Source organism: Artemia sp. Qi Xiang Cuo, chromosome 1, assembly GCF_049724085.1.
Source record: "Artemia sp. Qi Xiang Cuo chromosome 1, ASM4972408v1, whole genome shotgun sequence".
NCBI lineage: Eukaryota > Metazoa > Arthropoda > Branchiopoda > Anostraca > Artemiidae > Artemia > Artemia sp. Qi Xiang Cuo.
Window position 1 is genome coordinate 55,867,542 of NC_142794.1, and position 23,354 is coordinate 55,890,895.

The window sequence follows — 23,354 nt, forward strand, 5'->3', positions numbered from 1 at the left end:
TTCGTGCCTGATAGTGGCATCTATCTATTATCCGGAAAGTGCCAAAAACAGAAAAGATCTTGTGATTTTCTTGCAATCCGGCCTTGACAAGTTCCGACATGTATATGCGACTCCCGCCTTTATTGTTGGAGGCGACTTCAATCAGACCAACATACAGTGGCTATCCAATAAGCTTGATCAGATACAAGTAGTGATGATTTCCACCCATCAAAGTGGCAGTACCTCATACCTGACATTTACCAGTGTCGGTGAACGTTACTGTAATCCGCTTTCAATGGGCCCGTTGCAAACCGCCGATCATTTTGTAATCTTATTACAAGCGAAGAATAACATGCGAAACCGAAAAGAAGCAAAGTAACAGCTCGTCTACTACTGAACCGGGACTCTAAATGTGCCTTTGGTCAGTGGATTGTTAATTACTCATTCGAAGAAATATGCTCAGTCACTGACTTGAGCCTTAAGGTTGAAACACTCAACTCCTTGCTCCTCGAAAAATTCCATGAATTTTCCCCGACTAAAGTAGTGCCAGTTTTTGAATCTGACAAGCCGTGGATCACAAAATAGCTGAAGTGATTGATCAAACTTAGATGCCAATTATATAGTTCAGGATGTATGTCAACAGTGAAAAAAGTTACGGAACCGTATTTTCAGTGTCAGTAGACATGCTAAAAAGAAGTATGTTATTGAGAAAATGCCTCCCAGATTGATAGTGTCGCGTTAGTGGCATTCGGAAGTAAAACGATGGCCGGAAAATCTGTTAGTAGTGAGGTGCAGATACTGAAAACAGATGAGACTTTGATATCAGCACAAGAAATCAATTCTTTCTTTACCAAAATCTGTACCAAGTATCCATCATTGAGTGAAGTTGAGTTTAATACTCTGATAGAAGACTGTGAATGCGATGAAATCAAACAAGTTTATGAGTACTAAGTTTACAGGGAGACACGGAAACTACGAAATAACTGTGTTATCTATCCTGGTGAGTCGCCAAAAAATTTTGCGTGAATACGCTATATTTCTTGTGAAACCTCTTACTCCGGTCATTAATCAGTGATTCAGTGACCATTCGTTCCCCCAGCCTTGGATACAAGCTTCTGTACGTGTCGTTCCAAAGGTGAATTATCCCAAAAGCTATAATCAGTTTGGACCCATTTCAATCACGCCGAACCTTACTAAAGTCACTGAGACCTTTATTTACCGTGAAATTAGGTCGCAACTCGCAGATTCACTTGACCCGTACCAATATGGTTGTTTAACAGGGTGTAGTACCACATTGTATTTAGTTGAGCTTCATCTCATGCTCGTACAATGGCTCGAATCTGGAGAGGCTTTCGTTGATTTGCTACTCGTTGTTTACAAGAAAGCACTTGATTTGATTAAGCACTTCGTGGCTGCTACGAATCTTAAAGGAATAGGTGCACGTAAACATATCTTACTGCTTGTTATTGATTTTTTACGTTCCTGGTACCAGCGAGTTTACGCTCTCTTTCCGGTGATCTCGACTCTGAATGGGAAGAGATTACATGTGGAGCCCCTCAGGGCACCAAATTGGCCGCTCTACTTTTCCTTGTTATAATTAATTATGTTATGGAGGACCGTTTCAAACACGTAGACGATCTATCTACGCTTCTTAAGTTCACAGTAGATACAACCCAAGGTATGCTGCAATTCAGCCCAGATCTTTTAACAGAATTCAAAGAAGAATGTAGTACAAATAGTTTGCAGATCAGCAAAAGCAAAACCAAAATCGTAAGATTTAATCCGCTGAAACAAAGTCTTGTTTGCCCAACTCCCTGGTTTCCGCTTGTATCGTCAGCTACAGTCCTGGGAGTTAATTTTAGCGCTGATTGCTCATTTAGTGCTCATGTTCAAGGGCTAGTCCAGAAAGGCAACTGTGCATCACGTTTTTTGATTTCAATACGCCGCTTCGGTTTCCCAGTAAATCAGCTGAAAACGGCATATGTAACATACACAAGTCCCATTTTAGAATATACATGTTCCGTTTGGGACAAGCATATTCATATTATTGAATATCTAAGTGATGATTTGGAAAGAGTCCAAAAAAGAGTAGTTAAAATCATCCTTGGAGAAAAATTTGTTGATTATAAGTCTGCTCTTGAGTCTTTAAAGATTGAAACTCTTAGAGATCCCAGGTTTCAGTTCATAATGCGTTTCGGGTGATTTCTCCTTGCTAGCCCCAATCACCGAATTTTTCTACCCCCTTTTGCCAATTCAGTAGTTAATAACAGAAAGAAAAACAAATTAGTGCCAGTGCCTTGCAGAACTAATCGATTTAACAATTCATTTGTGCCCTTTTTTACCAGTGCCTATAACAAAATGCCTTATGGCTACGTTTGTAAATGACAGTGATATTTAGTTTGTGCTTTTTATCTGCGACTATGAAAGCTGTCTTTAAATAAATAATTTCTTATTTCTTTTTCACTGGAAATTGTATTTCTGAATATTCCCGTGTCTCTAAAATCGTGGTTGCAGCGGAAGCTGCAGCCTAGTAAAGGACGAACTTCGGCTAAGAGTAACCCAAAACTACTTATTTAGATATCAGATCGCAATAAGAAGTACACCATTGGTATTGTCATGGCCGAAAACTACTTTAAGGAAACTTACAGTTTCCTGGCTCGAACAGCTAGGAAAATCTTTTTTTGCATGGGAAGCACTGATATGGCCACTTGTTTATATTTTTCCTCTGCTACTATTGGGGCTTGGTACATTATAGAGACCAACCCCTCCCCCCCTCCTACCCTTGTTTCTCCAAATGCTTCCGATCAAAATTGTTGAGATGGGCATAATGTTCAAAATAGTACCAAGATTAAATAACTATGGTTCCTATGGGATTAATAATTCCCCCAAACCCTTGAGGCAAGGACTATAAGTTATGCTAGTCGCCCGTTGTTAGCATATAAAATCTTTATGGAAAGGGTGGCCGTGAAAACTTTGGAGGGGGCTCATTTGATTGGAAAACAGCCCCCCCCCCTCACACCCCTTTTTTCGAAATGTATCAGATCATAATTTTAAAGTAGCCATTTTGTTCAAACTAGTCCAAAGGTCAAATAATTATAACTCAGGCCCCATCCCCTTGGGCAAGGGTTGTAATATATGCAAGTAGCCCATTGTTAAAATATCAGAGAGTTTTTTGTAGAGAGGCTGATCGTATAAACTTTGGAGGGGGCTTGTTCGATTGGAAATCGAAAGTTATAGTTCCTTTTTCAATTGCCCTTTTCAAAAGTCAAAAGTGATTGGAGGGCATCCACCATCCCCCTCCCACGCCGATCAATTCTTCAAACACATCCAGTTAAAATTTTGAGATAGCCATTTTGTTCAGAATTTTTGAAAAGTCTAGTAACTACGTCTTTTGGGTTATCCACCCACAGCCCTCGGGGGAAGGCCTGTTATAAGCTATGCAGTTCACCCTTTGTTTACATATAGTCTTTGCTATTGAGTAAGGTCGAATGATCAATTGACCAAAAAGGTAATATATGCACATAGTACTACTACTACTACAGCTACTAATAATACCACTGCAATTACTACCTTTGGAGCGAGTGCTACCAAGGCTTAGGGTATTGAAGTGAAAATGTGAGGGAATGTTGAGGAGAAAGTTGAATTAAGTCAAAATGAACTGTGTGCGTACAGAATGTCAAAAGGGCGTATCAGCAAAATCTTTGGAACGGCATACCATATCGAGCTGAAACTTCCATGGCATAATGATGGGATGTTCAACTGGCCAAAAGGGAACATATGCATACTACTACTGCTATTAATACTGCCGCTTCTACTGTTACTATTACTGCTAATACAAAACTACTACTGCTACTTCTACTGCTACTACTGCCACTACTATTATAATACTTGCGCTATTAAGACTAAGGGAATACTTAATGAAGGTGAATATTTAAAAGAGTTAGTGGGGAGATTTGAATTAAATCGAAAGGCACTATGTGCATGCAGATTGTCGAAAGGGGTATCTCCGTTAGGGATTAGGGTATTACGTTGGAACCTTCGAGGAATATTTCAAAGCAAAGATCAATTGAACAAAAGGCAATATGTAGACGCCATTACTACTACTACCACTTTAACTACCGCTTCTATAGAGAGTATTACCAAGGCTGAGGATATTGAAGGGAAAATTTGAAGAAATATTGAGGAGATAGATGAACTAAATCAGAAAATCGTATGTGCATGCAGATTGTCAAACGTATCAGCAATATCCTTGAAAATTGAAATTGATTTGATTGGAAATTAAACGTTCTAGGTCCCTTTCTAAGAGTCAAGACTGAATAGAAGGCAAACCGCCCCCTTCCCCTACCCATTCATTCCCCAAACACATTCAATCAAAACTTTGAAATAGTTATTTTTTTTCAGCGTAGTTGAAAAGTACAGCATCTATGTCTTTTGGGATGTCATCCCCCCCCCCCCACCTCACAGTCCTTATAATCCCTTTAAATCTTGTCTTTGCCCATGTCTCATAACCTGTAAAACTTTATTATCTTGGTACGAAAAATTAAGCGAGAAAAATGGGTTTTAATTTCAACAAAGCAGTGAAACTTTCACTGCTTTGCTGAAATTAAAAGCCGTTTTTCTCGCTGGATTTTTCGTAAATGAAAAAGCAGTGTGGTCTCAGAAATTATTTATAATCTTGGTGATAATTTTTTTTCGACATTATGAGAAATTGGAACAATAAGCTCAAAATAAGGATTGTTTTCACTATGGTAATGAATTTACGAAACTCAGAAGAAAATGCTATTTTTTTGCCGATGCATATTCAGCTGCACAATCCACATACTATATCATATGCGGTAGCATTTTCCTGTTTATATACATTTTAGGTAAAGAGTTATGGAGGACTTGGATATGGATATGGAGAGATATGGAGTAAATTACGGACTACCATGTTCCTGTTGACATTTTGAGTATTTTGTAAAAGAATTTGGGCGGTTTTCTTGATCATACTGAATATTTTGATTATTCTGCAAGTTTAATGCAAAAAGCTGTGAACTGTAATTTTTTTTTTTTTTTGAAAGGATGATGAAATTCGTAATCTTCTGGCACCTTGCAATTTGCTTATGATGACCATTCATAGACAATATAGCACTACTTGGGGTGGCGAGGAATTAATTTGGAATTTAATTAGTAGTCTATTTGACGACCCTAGCTGACAATTCAGTTAAAAAAGGAATGTTTAAATAATTCTTCGGGTAAGAATGTCCCAAAATATAAATTTAAAAAAATACTAAAAGGTTTTGTTCATTTACTCTTTGCTTACAAGCCAGCTGAAAAAGAAGTATACATTCAAAAATTTGCTTTTTTCATAGATTCATATTTTAATTTACTTTTTAATCTGGGCTTTTACTGAAAGGCCAATAGCAAGGCCGTACCCAGAATTTTGTTTGGAGGGTATTTTACTCAAAGATTTTTTTCTTAAGGGGGGGGGGTTACAAAAAAAAACTCAAAAACCGCATACAAAATTTAGTTATATCTATTTTTGCTACGTTTTTAAGAGTCAAAAAAACATTTCGGAAGGGGTTAAAACCCTTCTACCCCCCTCCGGGTATGGCCTTGGTCAATAGTAATTGCCCGTTAAACTAGAACCTTGGAATAAAATCGTAAATTACCTAACCATTATTTTCAAGACATTTTTTTTTAGCCCTTCTTCTGTCTTTTTTATTTTTCAACTTTACAGAGATGAATTAAAAACGAACGGAGATAAAATAAAAAACTTTTTATTAACAAAAGTAAAGAGAGAAGCTATGTCCTGAGCAGAGCAAAAAAACTACCAGAAATTATAATGAACAATGAACTAAAAGTTAAAAGAAACTGATATTAGTAGAGAGCTATCTTATACTCGTGACGGGGCACCATATATGGGCATAGAAGTAGTAACCTATCTAGTACTTTGAAATGCACATTGAATTACACATGTGCAGTTTAACCATTGATATATGTGCAGTTTAACCGGTACATTGGCTTTCCAGGGTCAGTCACCTATTACTATGAACGGTACTTGCCTTAGCAGACGGGTTCTTATGAGGTAACATCTATTTTTTGGGGTCAAACGGTGAGAGAGAGCGGCGGTTAGTCTATATACAGTAACAACTTGATTAGTAGGTTACGAAAAAATACCATTAAAAAAAAAAACACGTATCCATGTTCTTTCTTCTGGCAAAAAAAAAAAACAAATTCCAATCAAAACTGGTCAAACATGTTAATAACCTGTAAGTTATAGCTATCTGATAACTCATTAAGTATCGCATTTATTTTTAGTGGTATCAATGGTATTTCATTTGCGTAAAGCTATCTCGATTTGCCGAAGCTTTTATCAGTCGCATAAAACTAACTCTATTTGCAAAAAAGGTATTCCGCTTGCGTAACTCTGCTCTGAATGTTCTTAATGCTGATATAAATAATATTTAATGACATTGTGACTTGACCTAGCCTTACGTCTCTGATGGGGTCATTATAATGCAGAATTAACTTTTGAAAAGTATTGACAATTTAAAATAAGATCTACCGTTCCCTTCGTTCCCCCTTTTCTGAGGGGCAGGAGAGGGTAGGAGAGGGGGACGGGGAGTCACTGTTGGAGGTATAACAAGTACCATTCATTGCGATCATAGCTCTATGTTGACTCGTTTTAAATACTTCAGCTTGTCTATTCATTTGTGTTAAATAAAAATCTTGAATCTGGAAAATGAAAAAATAAGTATTTAAACAAAATGTACGATGGTGCTAATTAAAGAATAGTAGGCTACACTCAGAATTGTTTGCATGAGGGTTCAGTTAAAGACGTTCCCTTCGTTCCCCCATTTCTGAGGGGCAGGGGAGGGTAGGAGAGGGGGAGGGGGAGTCAATTTTGGAGGTATAACAAGTACCATTCATTGCGATCATAGCTCTATGTTGGCTCGTTTTAAATACTTCAGCTTGCCTATTCATTTTTGTTAAATAAAAATCTTGAATCTGGAAAATGAAAAAATAAGTATTTAAACAAAATGTACGATGCTGCTAATTAAAGAATAGTAGGCTACACTCAGAATTGTTTGCATGAGGGTTCAGTTAAAGACGTTCCCTTCGTTCCCCCATTTCTGAGGGGCAGGGGAGGGTAGAAGAGGGGGAGGGGGAGTCAATTTTGGAGGTATAATAAGTACCATTCATTGCGATCATAGCTCTATGTTGGCTCGTTTTAAATACTTCAGCTTGCCTATTCATTTGTGTTAAATAAAAATCTTGAATCTGGAAAATGAAAAAATAAGTATTTAAACAAAATGTACGATGCTGCTAATTAAAGAATAGTAGGCTGCACTCAGATTTGTTTGCATGAGGGTTCAGTTAAAGACGTTCCCTTCGTTCCCCCATTTCTGAGGGACAGGGGAGGGTAGGAGAGGGGGAGGGGGAGTCAATTTTGGAGGTATAACAAGTACCATTCATTGCGATCATAGCTCTATGTTGGCTCGTTTTAAATACTTCAGCTTGTCTATTCATTTGTGTTAAATAAAAATCTTGAATCTGGAAAATGAAAAAATAAGTATTTAAACAAAATATACGATGCTGCTAATTAAGGAATAGTAGGCTACACTCAGAATTGTTTGCATGAGGGTTCAGTTAAAGAGGGTTCACTTGCACGAGGGTTCAGATGCATGGGGGTTCAGTTGCTTGGGGTTCAGTTACACGAGGATTCAGTTACAATGGAACCCACACAAAAACAATGGGGCACACACAAAAGGCAAATTAGCCCAGTGGCCTATGAGAAATCTCAGTAGCACGGGGGGTCAGTTGTACAGGGTTTCGGTTATACAGGGGTTCAGTTACATTGAGGGTTCAGTTGCACGAGGGTTCAGTTAAATGGGGTATAGTTACACAGGGGTTTAGTTAAATTGGGTCGAGTTGCACGAGGCTTCAGTAGCACGAGGGGTCAGTACCAAGGGGTTTCAGTTGTACAAGGTTTCGGTTATACAGGGGTTCAGTTACATGGAGGGTTCAGTTGCACGAGGGTTCAGTTAAAGGGGGTATAGTTACACAGGGGTTTAGTTAAATTGGATCGAGTTGCACGAGGGTTCAGTAGCACAAGGGTTCAGTAACACGGGGGTTCGGTTGTACAGGGTTTCGGTTATACAGGGGTTCAGTTACATAGAGGGTTCAGTTGCACGGGGGTTGAGTTAAATGGGTCTTGAGTTCCACGAGAGTCGACTATAAATAACCATTTTGCGTCTTTCTGAACTTTCTGTGAGAGGCGGGGGTAAGTATTTAGTTTAAATAATTCTAAGAGGAATTGAGTTTTTCTTTCATTGAAATGCAAGAGTTGGATTATTTCAGTAGTGCTTTGTCGTGGTTTAGCTTGTCACAGTTACAGTCTCTTGATCTTTCAAAGTTCACTTTGAGTTTATTACATTGATTCTTTTTGTTTGCATGTCCAGGTTGGTGTTTGCAAGTACAAGTTTGGTTTTCAGACCTATGTTTTTTAGATTTTTGTGTGTGTTTGACTCCTGGGGTTTATTATTTGAGAAGTTAACTTTAGTATTTTTTGGTTTTACGTGCCTGAAATCATGAATTAGAATAGTTAATTTAGCTGTTTGGGTTTTCAGACCTAGTTTTTTTTCTTAGATTTTCGTGGTCGTTAGGTTCCTGGGACTTATTATTTGAGAAGTTAACTTTAGTATTTCGTATTTGACGTGCCTACTTAGGTAATAATGGAACATTTAGTATTTTTTCTAATGTAAGTGTTTTTCTTAAGAAATTCCCACTTGAGGTCTTATGACTCCTCCCCACAATGAATTCAGATGGTTTTAGGACTCATCTCACTAGCCATAACTCCATTCAACCTTGAGCGAAGGTATAAAAGTTTGATGAAGTATTTCTCTACTTAACAACTACATTAATAGCCTCCAAGATGATAGGACTGTATGACACCGAATTTATCGGATTAAAAAAATCTTCTTGTGGTGTTATATTTGAATGTGCTTTTTTATTATTGTCTATGGATCTCGAAGAAATTGACTGTTATCATTGGACAGTGAACTATAATCTGTTTGAGTATGATAAAAGCTTGTGGAGTACTACATTACGTTATATAAACAGACTGGGATTCTACGATAGAGTGATTACACCACTTAATAATACTGGTCAGGAACTGAGAAATGTTCAGGAGGAAGTCAGTGAAATTTGCAGCTTTTTCGGGGTTGAAGCACTCTACGTAAAGGGCAATGTATCTACAGATAAAGTCTTAATTCAAAAGTGTGACCCTAGGATTCCACTTTTCAATCTAGAAGAGTTTAAGTGTCCTAAATTTGAAGGGGGTTATCACCGTGCTGAAGACTAGGTTAGGTTCTTCTCGCAGTGAATTCCAAAGGACATACCTGATCGTGATAAATCCATCAGACATGGTTAAAAAAACTATTCTATATCATGGGATCATCGTTTCTGGATGTTTAAGTGTGAACTCTAAGTACTATTTTTATTTAAATATGTGGTGTTGTATTTTTTTTTCTCCAAAAATATGTTAATACGTTTAGGCAATAAATATTTTTAAGCTTAACCCGTCTTTATTCTTTAGAATCGTTTTATTCATTTCATTAAACTATGAAGAAATTGTAAGTAAGCAACAATAGCTTTCTTGAATTCGCTTCCTGCACACAATACAGATATTTAATTCAAGAAATCATAATAAAATCGCAAGTAAGTAATAAGGTCTTTATTGTTTTCACCTATTGGATACACAATACTGAAATTTCATTCAATAAATTATGAAGAAATTGTAAATAGGTAACACACTCATTCCTGAGGTCACTTCTTGTATACACAATGCAGAAATTTAATTTAATAAATTATCGAAACATCGTAAGTAAGTAGCAAATTCTCTCTTTAATTTGCGTCCTGTATAATTAAAAAAAAATTTAATTAAAGAAATTATGACGAAATTCTAAGTAAGCACCAAACTCTTTTTTGAAGTTACCTCATGGACACTCAATGCAGAAATTACATTTAAGAAATTATCAAAAATTGTAAGTAAGTAGCAAATTCTTTCAAAAATATCTTAATACGTTTAAGCAATAAATATCTTTAAGCTTAACCCTTCTTTACTCATTAGAATAGTTTTATTCATTTCATCAAATTATGAAGAAATTGCAAGTAAATAACAATAGCTTTCTTCAACTCTCTTTCTACACACAATACAGATATTTAATTCAAGAAATCATAATAAAATCGCAAGTAAGTAATAAATTCTTTATCGTTTTCACCTATTGGATACACAATACTGAAATTTCATTCAAGAAATTATGAAGGAATTGTAAATAGGTAACACACTCATTCTTGAAGTCACCTCATGGATACACAATGCGGAAATTTCATTTAAGAAATTATCAAAAATTGTAAGTAAGTAGCAAATTCTTTCTTGAATTCGCCACCTGGATAAATAAAATAAACATTTCATTCAAGAAATTATGATAAAATTCTAAGTAAGCAACAAACTCTGTCTTGAAGTTACCTCATGGATACACAATGCAGAAATTTCATTTAAGAAATTATCAAAAATTGTAAGTAAGTAGCAAATTCTTTCTTGAATTCGCCTCCTGGGTAAATAAATAAGACATTTCGTTCAAGAAATTATGACAAAATTCTAAGTAAGTAACAAACTCTTTCTTGAAGTTACCTCATGGATACACAATGCAGAAATTTCATTTAAGAAATTATGAAAAAATTGTAAGCAAGTAGCAAACTCTTTCATGAAGTCACCTCGTGGATATACAATACAGAAATTTCATTAAAGAAATTATGGAAAAATTGTAAGTAAGTAGCAAATTCTTTCTTTAATTCACCTGCTGGATAAACAAAAAAGACATTTCGTTCAAGAAATTATGACAAAATTCCAAGTAAGTAACAAACTCGTTATTGTTTTCATGACTTAGATACACGATGTAGAAATTTAATTCAAGAAACTATGAAAAAAGTCTCAGTAAGTAACAATTTCTTTCTTGAAGTCAACTCTTGTGTTGAAATTTAATTCAAGAAATTATGAAAAAATTCTCAGTAAGTAACAATTTCTTTTCTTGAAGTCAACTTTTGGATGCACTATATGGAAATTTCATTTAAGAAATTATGAAAAAATTGTAAGCAAGTAACAAACTCTTTCCTGAAGTCACCTCTTGGATACACAATGCAGAAACTTCATTTAAGAAACTATGAAAAAATTGTAAGTAAGTAACAAATTCTTTCTTGAAGTCACCTCTTGGATACACAATACAGAAATCTCATTAAGGAAATTATGAAAAAATTGTAAGTAAGTAGCAAATTCTTTCTTGAATTCACCTGCTGGATAAACAAAAAGACATTTTGTTCAAGAAATTATGACAAAATTCTAAGTAAGTAGCAAACTCTTACTTGAAGTTACCTCCTGAATACACAATGCAGAAATTTCATTTAAGAAATTATGAAAAAATTGTAAGCAAGTAACAAACTCTTTCATGAACTCACCTTGTGGATATGAAAAAATTGTAAGTAAGTAGCAAATTCTTTCTTGATTTCACCTGCTGGATAAACAAAAAAGACATTTCGTTCAAGAAATTATGACAAATTCCAAGTAAGTAACAAACTCTTTATTGTTTTCATGACTTAGATACACGATGTAGAAATTTAATTCAAGAAATTATAAAAAAATTCTCAGTAAGTAACAATTTCGTTCTTGAAGTTAACTCTTATGTAGAAATTTAATTCAAGAAATTGTGAAAAAATTCTCAGTAAGTAACAATTTCTTTCTTGAAGTCAACTCTTGGATACACAATACGGATATTTCATTTAAGAAATTATGAAAAAATTGTAAGCAAGTAACAAACTCTTTCCTGAAGTCACCTCTTGGATACACAATACAGAAACTTCATTTAAGAAAGTATGAAAAATTGTAAGTAAGTAACAAGTTCTTTCTTGAAGTCACCTCTTGGATTACACAATACAGAAATTTCATTAAAGAAATTATGAAACAATTGTAAGTAAGTAGCAAATTCTTTCTTGAATTCACCTGTTGGATAAACTAAAGGACATTTTGTTAAAGAAATTATGACAGAATTCTAAGTAAGTAACAAACTCTGAATTGTTTTCACGACTTAAATACACAATGTAGAAAATTTAATTCAAGATATTATGAAAATATTCTCAGTAAGTAACAATTTCTTTCTTGAAGTCAACTCTTGGATACACAATACGGAAATATCATTCAAGAAATTATGAAAATATTTGTAAGTAAGTAACAAACTCTTTATTGATTTCCCTTCTTGGATATACAGTACAGATATTTCATTCAAGAAACTATGAAAAAATTGTAAGTAAGTAACAAACTATTTCTTGAAGTCACCTCTTGGATATATAATACAGAAATATCATTTAAGAAATTATGAAAAAATTGTAAGTAAGAATCTAATTCTTTCTTGAATTCACCTGCTGGATAAACAAAAAAACATTTCGTTCAAGAAATTATGACAAAATTCTAAGTAAGTAACAAACTCTTAATTGTTTTCACGACTTAGATATACGATGTAGAAATTTAATTCAAGAAATTATGAAAATATTTGTAAGTAAGTAACAAACTCTTTATTGATTTCACCTCTTGGATACAAAAAAAACATTTCATTCAAGAAATTATGACGAAATTCTAAGTAAGTAAAAAACCCATTCTTGAATTCGCCGTTTACATGTACAATACAGAAATTTCATTCTATGGGACCTCTACACGTGATTAAACATGTTTTGAAACTACATGCTATTTGCTTGCCTTTCCTTGGCAGTTTTCCAAACGAGCGGGGATTCCCCACTGGTTCCTACACATTGCAAAAAAGTGACCAGTACGAAAACTCCACGTTTTCAACCAGACTGATATATATATATATATATATATAATATATATATATATATTATATATATATATATATTATTATATATATATATATATATATATATATATATATATATATATATATATATATATATATATATATATATATATATATATATATATATACATATATATATATATATATATATATATATATATATTCTTATATATATATATATATATATATATATTCTATATATATATATATATATATATATATATATATATATATATATATATATATATATATATATATATATATATCCAATTCCCTCATAATTTCTTGAATGAAATTACAGTATTGTGTATCCAATAGGTGAAAACAATAAAGACTTTATTACTTACTTGCGATTTTATTATGATTTCTTGAATTAAATATCTGTATTGTGTGCAGGAAGCGAGTTCAAGAAAGCTATTGTTACTTACTTACAATTTCTTCATAATTTAATGAAATGAATAAAACTATTCTAAAGAGTAAAGACGGGTTAAGCTTAAAGATATTTATTACTTAAACGTATTAACATATTTTTGAAAGAATTTGCTACTTACTTACAATTTTTGATAATTTCTTAAATGAAATTTCTGCATTGTGTATCCATGAGGTAACTTCAAAAAAGAGTTTATTGCTTACTTAGAATTTCGTCAAAATCTCTTTAATTAAATTTTTTTTTAATTATCGAGGACGTAAATTAAAGAGAGAGTTTACTACGTACGTCTAATATTCGATAATTTCTTAATTGAAATTCCTAAATTTTGTATACAACAGGTGGCCTCAAGTATGAGTGTGTTACCTATTCACAAATCCTTCATAATTTCTTGAATGAAATTTCAGCATTGTGTATCCAATAGGTGAAAACAATAAAGACTTTATTTCTTGAATTAGATATCTGTATTGTGTACAGGAAGCGAATTCAAGAAAGCTATTGTTACTTACTAACAATTTCTTCATAATTTAATGAAATGAATAAAACTATTCTAAAGAATAAAGACGAGTTAAGCTTAAAGATATTTATTGCCTATAAGTATTAACATATTTTTTGAGAAAAAAAAATACACCACCACATATTTACATAAAAATAGTACTTAGAGTTCACACTTAAACATCCAGAAACAATGATCCCATGATAGAGAATAGTTTTTTTAACCATGTCTTATGGATTTATCACGATCAGGTATGTCCTTAGGTATCCACTGCGCGAAGAACCTAACCTCGTCTGCAGCACGGTGATAACCCCCTTCAAATTTAGGACACTTAAACTCTTCTAGATTGAAAAGTGGAATCCTAGGGTCACACTTTTGAATTAAAACTTTATCTGTTGGTACATTGCCCTTTACGTAGAGTGCTTCAACCCCCAAAAAGCTGCAAATTTCACTGACTTCCTCCTGAACATTTCTCAGTTCCTGACCAGTATTATTAAGTGGTGTAATCACTCTATCATAGAATCTCAGTCTATTTATATAACGTAAAGTAGTACTCCACAAGCTTTTATCATACTCAAACAGATTATAGTTCACTGTCCAATGATAACAGTCAATTTCTTCGAGATCCATAGACAATAACAAAAAAGCACATTCAAATATAACACCACAAGATGATTTTTTTAATCCAATAAATTCGGTGTCATACAGTCCTATCATCTTGGAGGCTATTAATGTAGTTGTTAAGTAGAGAAATATTTCATCAAACTTTTATACCTTCGCTCAAGGTTGAATGGAGTTATGGCTAGTGATATGAATCCTAAAACCATCTGAATTCATTTTGGGGAGGAGTAATAAAACCTCAAGTGGGAATTTCTTAAGAAAAACACTTACATTAGAAAAAATACTAAATGTTCCATTATTACCTAAGTAGGCACGTCAAATACGAAATACTAAAGTTAACTTCTCAAATAATAAGTCCCAGGAACTTAACGTCCACGAAAATAAAAAAAAAAAACTATGTCTGAAAACCCAAACAGCTAAATTAACTATTCTAATTCATGATTTCAGGCACGTAAAACCACAAAATACTAAAGTTAACTTCTCAAATAATAAACCCCAGGAGTCAAACACACGAAAATCTAAAAAACCTAGGTCTGAAAACCCAACTTGGACTTGCAAACATCAACCCGGACATGCAAACAAAAAGAATCAATGAAATAAAATCAAAGTGAACTTTGAAAGATCAAGAGAATGTAACTCTGACAAGCTAAACCACGAAAAAGCACTACTGAAATAATCCAACTCTTGCATTTCAATGAAAGAAAAACTCAATTCCTCTTAGAATTATTTAAACTAAATACTTACCCCCGCCTCTCACAGAAAGTTCAGAAAGACGCAAAAGGGTTATTTATAGTCGACTCTCGTGGAAATCAAGACCCATTTAACTCAACCCCCGTGCAACTGCACCCTCCATGTAACTGAACCCCTGTATAACCGAAACCCTGTACAACCGAACCCCCATGTTACTGAACCCTAGTGCTACTGAACCCTCGTGCAACTCGATCCAATTTAACTAAACCCCTGTGTAACTATACCCCCTTTAACTGAACCCTCGTGCAACTGAACCCTCCATGTAACTGAACCCCTGTATAACCGAAACCTTGTACAACTGAAACCCCATGCTACTGAACCCTCGTGCTACTGAAGCCTCGTGCAACTCGACCCAATTTAACTAAACCCCTGTGTAACTATACCCCATTTAACTGAACCCTCGTGCAACTGAACCCTCCATGTAACTGAACCCCTGTATAACCGAAACCCTGTACAACTGACCCCCGTGCTACTGAGATTTCTCATAGGCCACTAGGCTAATTTGGCTTTTGTGTGTGCCCCATTGTTTTTGTGTGGGTTCTATTGTAACTGAATCCTCGTGTAACTGAACCCCAAGCAACTGAACCCCCATGCATCTGAACCCTCGTGCAAGTGAACCCTCTTTAACTGAACCCTCATGCAAACATTTCTGAGTGTAGCCTACTATTCTTTAATTAGCAGCATCGTACATTTTGTTTAAATACTTATTTTTTCATTTTCCAGATTCAAGATTTTTATTTAACACAAATGAATAGACAAGCTGAAGTATTTAAAACGAGCCAACATAGAGCTATGATTGCAATGAATGGTACTTGTTATACCTCCAAAATTGACTCCCCCTCCCCCTCTCCTACCCTCCCCTGCCCCTCAGAAATGAGGGAACGAAGGGAACGTCTTTAACTGAACCCTCATGCAAACAATTCTGAGTGTAGCCTAGTATTCTTTAATTAGCAGCATCGTACATTTTGATTAAATACTTATTTTTTCATTTTTCAGATTCAAGATTTTTATTTAACACAAATGAATAGACAAGCTGAAGTATTTAAAACGAGCCAACATAGAGCTATGATCGCAAGGAATGGTACTTGTAATACCTTCAAAATTGACTCCCCCTCCCCTCTCCTATCCTCCCCCGCCCCTCAGAATTGAGGGTACGAAGGAAACGTCTTTAACTGAACCCTCATGCAAACAATTCTGAGTGTAGCCTACTATTCTTTAATTAGCAGCATCGTATATTTTGTTTAAATACTTATTTTTTCATTTTCCAGATTCAAGACTTTTATTTAACACAAATGAATAGGCAAGCAGAAGTATTTAAAACGAGCCAACATAGAGCTATGATCGCAATAAATGGTACTTGTTATACCTCCAAAATTGACTCCCCCTCTCCCTCTCCTACCCTCCCCTGCCCCTCAGAAATGGGGGAACGAAGGGAACGTCTTTAACTGAACTCTCATGCAAACAATTCTGAGTGTAGTCTACTATTCTTTAATTAGCAGCATCGTACATTTTGTTTAAATACTTATGTTTTTATTTTCAAGATTCAAGATTTTAATTTAACACAAATGAATAGACAAGCTGAAGTATTTAAAACGAGTCAACATAGAGCTATGATCGCAATGAATGGTACTTGTTATACCTCCAAAATTGACTCCCCCTCCCCCTCTCCTACCCTCCCCTGCCCCTCAGAAATGGGGGAACGAAGGGAACGTTAGATCCTATTTCAAATTGACAATACTTTTCAAACGTTACTTGTGTATTATACAGAGCACATCAGAGAGACAAGGCGAGTTTAGGTCACAATGTCCTTCAATATTATTTATATACGCATTAAGGGCATTCAGAGCAGAGTTAATCAAATGTAACACCTTTTTTTGCAAATTGAGTAATTTTTATGCGAATGATAAAAGTTTTGGCAAATCGAGATATCTTTACGCAAATGAAATACCATTGATACCACTAATAATACATGCGATACTGAACGAGTTATCAGATAGCTATAACTTACAGGTTATTAACATGTTTGACCAGTTTTGATTGGAATTTGCATTTTTTTTTTGCCAGAAGAAAGATCATGGATACGTGTTTATTTTTTTTTAAACTGGTATTTTTTCGTAACCTACTAATCAAGTTGTTACTGCATATAGACTAACCGTCGCTCTCTCTCTGTTTGACCCCAAAAAAAATGGATGCTACCTCATAAAAACCCGTCTTTTAAGCCAATGTAGCGTTCCTACTAATAGGTGACTGACCCTGGTAAGCCATTGTACCGGTTAAACTGCACACATATCCACGTGTAATTCAATGTGTAATTCAAAGGACTAGATAGGTTACTACTCATAGAGTCATTAGGGAGAACACGTGGTTAATCAAAGTGGAACACCTGTGCTGTCAGTCATTGATCAAATTGTCTCCGGGGAAGTTAATTAATGTCTGAAAGATGACGTCAAGTTAATTAATGTCTGTGGAGTTCCACCAAAAATGTCTCCGGGGCAAAGTTTAGATCACACGTGACAGCTGATGTTATGATTGATGAATTGACACGAAAGGGGAATTAATTTGTTGTTTCTAAGGGGAATTGTTTCCGAGCGAATGTCTATTAATATCTTTGGAGTTCTACCAAGAGAATTATTTCGGGGTGAATGTTTTGATCTTAGCGATGAAGTGATTGATTCACGAAAGGGTTTCCAAATAATTTCAAATGTGACAGCACAGAGATGCCAAAAACAGAAGGAACTCGCTGAAATTACGTTTAGGAATTATTTGGGCGAAACCGTTTTAGACATTTTAGGGAATTATTTCGGCGAAACAGTTTTAGACATTTTAGAGACATTTTAAAAGATGATTTTAGAAGAGGTTTTAGAACAAGATTTGAGGGTGAAACTGCATGGTAATTATAATACACAAGTTCCATTTGAACAGTGTCATGAGGTCCCCCACCCCAACCCCAAAGGATCCTCAACACCCACGGGTCCTCATACCCCGCCCCAACCCCGAAGGAAGCCCCCGGTCCTCAAAGGTCCCCCAGGCTCCCAAAGGGCCCCCGGACCCCCAATGTTATTTTATGTTATGTTATGTTATGCTATGTTATGTTATATTATGTTATGTTATGTTATGTTATGCTATGTTATGGTATGTTATGTTATGGTATGTTATGTTATGTTATACTATGTTATGCTATGTTGTGTTATGTTATGCTATGTTATGTTATGTTATGCTATGTTATGTTATGTTATGTTATGTTATGCTATGCTATGTTATGTTATGTTATGTTATGTTATGTTATGTTATGTTATGTTATGCTATGTTATGTTATGGTATGCTATTTTATGCTATGTTATGCTATGCTATGCTATGTTATGCTATGCTATGTTATGTTACGCTATATAATGTTATTTTATGCAATGCTATGTTATTTTATGTTATGTTTTGTTATATTATGCTATGCTATGTTATGTTATGTTATGCTATGTTATGCTATGCTATGTTATGTTATGCTATGCTATGCTATGTTATGCTATATTATGATATGTTTATGTTATGTTATGCTATGTTATGTTATGTTATGTTATGCTCTGTTATGCTATGTTATATTATGCTATTTTATGTTATGTTATGTTATGCTATGTTATGTTATGTTATGTTATGCTATGTTATGTTATGTTATGTTATTTTATGCTATATTATGTTATGTTATGTTATGCTATGTTATGTTATGTTATGTTATGCTATGTTATGCTATGTTATGTTATGCTATGCTATGTTATGATATGTTATGTTATGCTATGATATATTATGTTATGCTATGTCATGTTATGTTATGTTATGTTATGTTATACCTTTCAAAAGACATTTCAGAGCAAGGTCCTTTCTTAATGTCCCTTCTAAACATGGTTCACTTTGTCACCGTTACATTCTCTTGATTTTTCAAAGTTCATTTTGAATTTCTTTCATTGAAATGAGAGGGTTGGAATATTTCAGTAGTGTTTTGTTGTGGTTTACCTTGTCAGAGTTTTATTCTCATGATTTTTCAAAGTTCACTTAGAATTTCTTTCATTGAAATGCAAGGGTTGTAATATTTCAGTAGTGTTTTGTCGTAGTTTACCGAGTCACAGTTACATTCTCTTGATTTTTAAAAGTTCATTTCGAATTTCTTTCATTGAAATGCAAGAGAGTTAAAAGTTTAGAGTTTTTTAGCTTAGAGTCTTAGCTTAGAGTTTTTGTTAGAGTTCTAGTTTAGTTTATTTTTAGTTGAGAGTTTATAGTTTTTAGCTTAGAGTCTTAGCTTAGAGTTTTATTAAGAGTTCTAGTTTGGTTTAGTTTAGATACAGTTCGGAATTTATAGTTTTAGCTTAGAGTCATAGCTTAGAATTTTAATTAAAGTTGTAGTTTGTTTAATTTTTAGTTAAGAGTTTCGAGTTTTAGCTTAGAGTATTAGCTTAGAGTTTTTGTTAGAGTTCTAGTTTAGTTTAGTTTTAGTTAATAGTTTAGAGTTTTAGCTTAGAGTCTTAGCTTAGAGTTTTTGTTAGAGTTCTTAACTTTATCTAAACTAACTCTAAACTAAGACTCTTAAGCTAAAAACTCCAAACTCTTAACTAAAACTAAACTAAACAAAAACTCTAAGCTAAGTCTCTAATTCTAAACTAAAATAAACTAGAGCTCTAACAAAAACTCTAAGCTAAGCCTCTACGCTAAAATTCTAAACTCTTAACTAAAACTAAACTAAACTAGAACTCTAACTAAAACTCGAAGCTAAGACTCTAAGGTAAAACACCAAACTCTTAACTAAAGCTAAACTAAACTAAAACTCTAACTGAAACTCAAAGGTGAAAAATCAAACTCTTAACTAAAATTAAACTAAACTAGAACTCTAACAAAAACTCTAAGCTAAGATTCTAAGCTAAAAAACTCTAACTCTTAACTAAAACTAAACTGAAACTCTAAGCTAAGTCTCTAAGGTAAAACTCCAAACTCTTAACTTTATCTAAACTAACTCTAAACTAAGACTATAAGCTAAAAACTCCAAACTCTTAACTAAAACTAAACTAAACAAAAACTCTAAGCTAAGTCTCTAAGGTAAAACTCTAAACTCTTAACTATATCTAAACTAAACTTCAACTCTAACTATAACTCTAAGCTAAGACTCTAAGCTAAAACTCTTTTAGCTTAGAGTCTTAGCTTAGAGTTTTTGTTAGAGTTCTAGTTTAGTTTAGTTTTAGTTAAGAGTTTAGAATTTTAGCTTAGAGTCTTAGCTTAGAGTTTTTGTTAGAGTTCTAGTTTAGTTTAGTTTTAGATAAGAGTTTAGAGTTTTTAGCTTAGAGTCTTAGCATAGTTTTTGGTCGAAGTTCTAGTTTAGTTTAGTAATTGTTAAGAGTTTAGAGTTTTAGCTTAGAGTCTTAGCTTAGAGTTTTTGTTATGGGAAGCGTGTAATACTTATCAAAGTGATAATAGAAATGACAAAGAATTGACATGGAAAGTCGTCAGTGAAAGATGCAATAAAACTAAAATTGTTGTAGTATTACAGAGAAAAGAAAAAATAGTAATGCTATACAAAATAATATGGTATTTGATCATATGAATATTGAAAAAATTGAAGTGAGAGTGAATGGCTATAAATATCCACAAGAAGAATTAAAATGTGATTTTAGTAATGATAATGAGGATTATTCTAATGGTTATCAAAGATTTTTACATTTAGGATACAAACATCGAAACGTTGATAGTGGAATTATTGTTAGCTATAATGACTTTAAAACAGTATATCCATTATTTTGTTTTGACGTTTCAAAACATGAACCTAATATTTATGCATCTGGATCAAATGTTGATGTAGAAATTAAACTTTTGTTAGATCAAGAGCCTGCTGATTCATACAACATTTACTGCGTTATATTTTCAGAATGAAAAGCAAACATGGATGTCATTGATCATAAATTATATGTTAATCAATAAATTATTTTCGATTCAGAAAATTTGTTTAATAAAATAATTTTATAGGTTAATGGAGACACTTTTAAGAGAAATGAAAGTGGAAAATAAATACAATCGAGCCGTTAAGAAAGAAGACTTAGACATTGGAATAGAATACACAATTAAAGCAATGAAAAACATAGCAACTATATATGGTAGTAAACTTGTTATTATTATTAATTTTGAGGGTGAAATGGTTGATATCTTTGGACCAAAACGATTTGATTCTAAAGCAGCTGATTTTGAAAAGAAATTTAAAAAAATTGAAAAAGATAAAAGTATGATTTTAAGGGTTATTGAAAGAAAAGGGAAAGATAATAATAATTATCTAGATATTGATATTGAACTTAATTAGTAGTATATCGGACTATCTAATAAATGACTAATAAAGGACTATCTAATAAAGGACTATCTAAAAGAAAAGGGGGTAAATTGAAGGGGTGAGATAGGTGAGGCAGTTCCTGTATTTCTTATACTACTCATATAAAATACACGTAGATGTAGTAATTTCCGTTCAAATGAGTCTAAAAACATCTCTTTATGATGTTTCAGCGCCCTACTAGTGGTGACAGAAAAAAAAGAAGTAAAAAAGGAGACACATAACTGCACATGAAATGCCGCATATGAAAAATTGATTTTTCATGTTGGTCAAGATATGGGACTGTAATTTTCCTAAAGGAAAATTTCCTAAGTTTTCGGCTATTGTGATTTCAATGGTGAGTTTTAATTTAAATCAGACACTATTTTGCGGAATTTCAGGCTATTTTTTTAGATTCCCATAAATTTGTTTTGCAACAATCTTTTATCATTATGATTAATTGATTTAATAGTTACCATTCCCGAATCAGGTTTAAATGGCAATTCTCACTTAGTTTTTTCAAAACATTTTCAAATTTCCGGTTACGATGAGCTAGAGTTTGTTCTTTATTGGGTTTTCACTTGGGTGAATTTAAAGCATTTGGGAGTATTTTGCGAAGAAAGGATTTTACAGTAAAAAGAGGGATTTTCGAGTAGTTGAAAATTATTTTTGTTGAATTTGTTGTAATTTTGGTTCTACCGTGGAAGGGATGTCCTATTATGGAAGGGTACCCGAAAAAAATTGGCAGAACAAATGTTTGATTATGATAATTGGTTGTAGAGTGGTCAAAAATTAAATCTATCTGGTTTTTAACTGATTGTACTCTAAGATTAATTTATTTTAAGCTTGTTTATTTTTAAATTTAGGTGGTACATAAATAAAACTAGTAGTTTTGGGTTTTAAGAATGTTCCTACCAATGAAAGGAGAGGAGGTGGAATAAAAAAACCTGGGAGTGACATAAAAAAATTGGTAATGCTGCATTATGCGTACATTGCTATATACTGAATCTAAGAAACCAGCTACGAAACCCTTAAAACTGCTATTTCATTAGCAGATATCGGGTGATTTGCTAGATAAATTGATGGCAAAGCGTGGTTTTTTCAATATGTAAACGGTTGTTTTTTGGTTACATAAAGGACCGATGTATTTCATCATAAATTGTATTTGTCAATTAGGTTTTTTTTATATAATTATCCATTATTATGTAAAATGCAGTAATTTTCCAGGTTGCAGCGGTAGCTAGCAACCTAGTCAGAGACGATCACGTCCAATGTTAAGAAATATAAAAACCCATAACTCCTAAAAAAAGAGTCAGATCAAAACAAAAAGTACACCATTAGAGCCGTCTTTTCCTAAGCCCCTATATAAGAAACTTTCTGTCATTTGGCTTGAACAGCAAGGGAAACATATTTGCTTGAAAGTCAAGAAAAGTGGCAGCTACTACAGCATTTTGCCTAAACGGCATCTTTTTTTCTTTTTTTTTTTCTCCGCAGATTGCTTGGCACTGGAACATCGTAGAGTTTTTCAATGGCTCATTTTAGAGGAAACTAATGGGGTTAAAAACATTTTTTGATTAAAACAAATAATTTTTAAAATAGAATTCATTTTTCTATGAAAAACTGCATATTTCATGTTAATCCGGGTTGCAGCGGTAGCTAGAAACCTAGTAAGAGACGATCACGTCCAATGTTAAGAAATATAAAAACCCATAGTTCCTAACAAAGGAGTCAGATCAAAACAAAAAGTACACCATTAGAACCGCCTTGTCCGAAACCCCTGTATAGGAAACTTTCTGTCCCTTGGCTTGAACAGCAAGGGAAATATATTGGCTTGAAAATCAAGAA

General features: G+C 33.7%; 1 protein-coding gene across 1 annotated transcript in view; it reads left to right on the forward strand.

Annotated features, from left to right (window-relative positions):
* BORCS6 (BLOC-1 related complex subunit 6) overlaps positions 1 to 23,354 on the forward strand; it is a 150,198-nt gene that overhangs the window by 34,577 nt on the left and 92,267 nt on the right. The window lies entirely within an intron of this gene.